Below are 3,923 nucleotides of genomic sequence, written 5' to 3'. Positions count from 1 at the left end.
GATCGCGTTCCTCGTGCGCCCAGACCTCCGTAATGGGATCGGCGCTGGTCCGGCAGGATTGACAATTCGAGGGTTAAGATCCACCCTTGGTTCGCGATGCGGTGAACGCAAGTCGCGTTCCAACGGAGCTGGCTCTTCGTCAGGATCCGGCAGGAGATCTTGTTGTTCCCTTCGTGAGGGGTCACCTGCTGGTGGATTCTGGTACAAACCCTCTAACTCGTCTTCGTCCAGGTCGCCTTCACCAAAGCCATCGGCTGGTTCCAGTTCCCCTTCCTCAAACTCGTTTTCATCCTCGTCGTAATCCTCAACCTTGGGCTGTTGCCCTTTACGCTTCTCGTCTGGAGTGTCTGACCTTGGCGCTGGAGGCGGGCTTCGGTTTCGCCGCCCGTCGGCAGGTCCACCGTTGCCACCTTGGTCAGGAAACATATCGGCAGGAGACGATGGTCGGTCGTCATCCGAACCAGAAGGATTGGAGTTGGTTTCAATGATGGGAAACCTAGGTGGTAGTAGCTCATCCACCTCTGGTAAGCACGTAAAGCGCTTGGTGTTCCGTTGCCAGAACATGGTACGCTTCGGAAAAGTCTGCTCATCGAACGTTGCGTTAACAGCGACCCGTAGTCTCCATTCTCCGGTTAAGAACAGTCTTCCGTTCCCTGCCGGTGACTCCCCGACGTAAATACACGCCTGGGATCTTGGAACAAGTTTGTTGGCTCGTTCCTCAGGAGTCAGGTACACGTATGCCAAACATCCGAAGACACGCAAGTAGTCAACGCGGGGTTTTTTACGCTCCACGACTTCATACGGTGATTTCCACTTCAGACGTTTCATGGGCGTCCTGTTATAGACGTGACATGCGTGCTCGATGGCGAAGTTCCATAGGAACGGCAGCAAATTGGCATGATGCAGCATAGTCATAGCTTTTTCGTCTAAGGTGCGAATGATCCGTTCCGCCCTGCCATTTGTTTCATGGTTATACGGCGTTGATTGGAGGATGCGAATGCCACGCGATTCTAAACTTTTGGTAAAGGCTCGTGATTTAAACTCTCCCCCTGCATCGCTCATCCACATCCGAATCGTTTTGTGGTACTGATTCAGCAGCATGCTAAACCAGGTCTTTACGGCTTGGTGGGCGTCGCTCTTCTGATGAAGAAGCATCACCCATGCGTAGGACGTGCAATCATCCATAAGGATAAGCGCATAATATTTTTTATTCCACGACTCGACTGCGAACTCTTTGAGATCGGCATGGATTAATCCAAGGAACTCGTTACTGCGATGCTCGTTCGGTGGGAACGGGATCTGGTGCTTTTTTCCAAGCATGCACCCCTCGCATGGTCGTCGAATTGACGGCGAGGGTAAGCTAAGACTCGAAGGAACTCCTTCGACATGTGTCCGTGCGTATCGAAGCACTTCGTCCGAGCAATGCCCGAGACGTTGGTGCCAGATCTGAAAGTCGGGTAGATTCATCCCGACAACACCAGTCGCATGAGCCTGGTGCAGATCTAATGATGTGTGAACCCAAAATAGGTTCCCCCCAGGGCACACTGTAGCGTGCACCACTTCTTGTGACTTATTGGCGGTGAGCACCACCAACTTGTCGGCATCTCCATGCAGAATATTCCCGTTACGGCAGAATTGACCCGTCGAAAGCATACGAATGGTTCCGCCAGGAAGGTAGAAAACGGGGTAGATTTGGGTGGTGCATGGTTTCCCACGCGTGTTCTCGTGGCGAAGGACAACTGTCCCTGAGCCCTCACACCGGATAGATCCGGACGATGTTGAGACGGTGAATTTCTCTTCTTCTGGTAGTTCCTCATACTCGGAGAAGTCCGAGAGTTCGAACGTGAAGTGCGTTGATGCACCTGAGTCAAGCACCCATCCAATAGGATAGCGTGCATGCAGCTTGTCATGAAGAGATTTCTCACGGTCGATGTCGCGTACGACCAATGCCTTATCGATGCATATATCACACCACTGAGAACTTGAATGTACGCATTGTCCATTCATCACGTCTGCAGATACATGTGATGAATAACTACCGACTACATATGGTTCACCTGTAAAGGATTTAGCACCAAGTACGTTGTCAACGGCATCGAAAAAACTGGTTGCGCACCAGACCGACTCGCAATCGAGTGACACTGCCCGTTCTCCGCCCTGTTCGGACGGCTCCTTGAGCGACATACCCTCAAACTCCTCAATGTCGTCCTCATAGCCATACTCGGCGACTTGGACCGGAGTGGGCGCCATAGAGCGGCGAAGGTCCTCCTTCTGTTGCTGGTACTCCGCGTACGCCTCCGCGTTGAGCCAGCCTTTGTGGCCGGTCGCAGAGTTGTCGACATAAGCACCACCGCCAGCGAGGCGGTCACCAAGCTTCTGACGCTTCTTGTAGTCAGAGAACTTGGTGCGCTTGGGGGAACCTAACCCAGACACATAATGGTCAAAGTCAGAAGCGCGCGGAGGGGTAACCGACGGCTTACGAGAAGGCTCCTTTACCGGCTCGATGCGAGCCGACAGAGGCGGGGATGCTGAGGGGCCCATGGAGAGCCGCTGAATAAGCGGCGTCTCCCCCGCGAACGCGGGCAACTCGGCGCGCATTCCCTCGAAAGTGGGCGCAATGCCCTGGTCCCGCTGGCGCTTGAGTGCGCCTGCAGTTCCATGAGGGGGGGCCGGAGCGCTGCTGCGGCCTTGATAGGCCGTCGCGGGTTGGTGGGACCGCTTGCGCGGATCGGGGGTCAGTTCGGAGAAAATCGGTGGAGAGTATGAGGGGCCAGACAGCCCGGAAGCGACGTGCGCGGCGTGATAGACGGGAGCCGGCGTTGAAAACGTTGCCGAGTAGTTGGCAGCGGCAGGTGCGGCACTCTGCGGCGCCGAAGATGGCGTCGCATTGGCAGGAGCCGACGACGAAGCCGCGTTAGCGGCCGCCGGCTTCTGTTGCTGCTGCTGTTGCTGCTGCGCTTGGTGCTCCTTGCGCTCCTTCTTGGATGGTCGCTTCTTCTTGCCATCGGATGACGACTGGCCGTTGTACTGCTTAGTACTGGAGCTGGCCTTGTTGGCCTGCTCCTCCTTCACCTGAGGCGCCTTCTTCTTTTTCTGCGACGCGGAGCGTAACTCCCAGTCGCTGCGGATGTGCGTCATGACGAGCTCCTTCGTCAGAGTTCCAAGAGAGATGGGGACGGTAGCCCCAGCGCCGGCAACAACTTGCGCCGACGAACTCTTGAACTGAGTGGCGTTGATGGCGTGCTTAGCGGCTTCATAGCCGCTGGGGATCTTCGAGAACAGGATGGCGCCGGCAAACTCGCCAGGCACCTTCCCGCCAAGGGAGGTGTATCGGTCAAGGGAGGCGACGATCTTGGCCATCGCCGGGTTGGGGTCGGTGTCGGCAGGGATCTGGGTGTTGAGGGCTAACTTGAGCTCGTTGATCGCGGTACTGATACCGCGCGCTTGCGCGCTGCCGGCGAGCTTGTCGAGGATCGCACGCGCCTCGTCCAAGCCCTTAACAATCTCGCGTTGATTGTGGCTGAGCGCCTCGAGAATTTTGCCGACCGCCGTGTCGTTGTGCGTCTCCCATTGGTTGACCTCCTTGAAGTCCGAGGTGAGCGTCTTCATCTCCGCGCGGGTGTTGCGCAGAGCCCATCCGGCCCCTGAGGCCCGGATATGGTTCTCCATACGGGTACGCCAGGAAAGGAGATCGGTACCGTTGTAGATACCGCAGATCTGAGCAGACGTGGAGAGGGTAAGGTTGCCAGAAGTAGACATGTTGATGAATCTGGGGTAAAGATAACGTCAGCGTGGGTACACTTGACGGATTACATCATGCCCAGGCGAGTCCGCGGTAGACTAGCGGTCTAGACCTCCAGAGCCGCTCGAGACCCGAACCGGTAAAGGTGCATGGGTTCTCACGGATGTGGAATGGGCCCTTC

The sequence above is a fragment of the Coniophora puteana genome, assembly GCF_000271625.1.
Source record: "Coniophora puteana RWD-64-598 SS2 unplaced genomic scaffold CONPUscaffold_8, whole genome shotgun sequence".
NCBI lineage: Eukaryota > Fungi > Basidiomycota > Agaricomycetes > Boletales > Coniophoraceae > Coniophora > Coniophora puteana.
The sequence above is the reverse complement of the archived record's forward strand: the minus strand, read 5'-3'. Positions refer to the sequence as shown.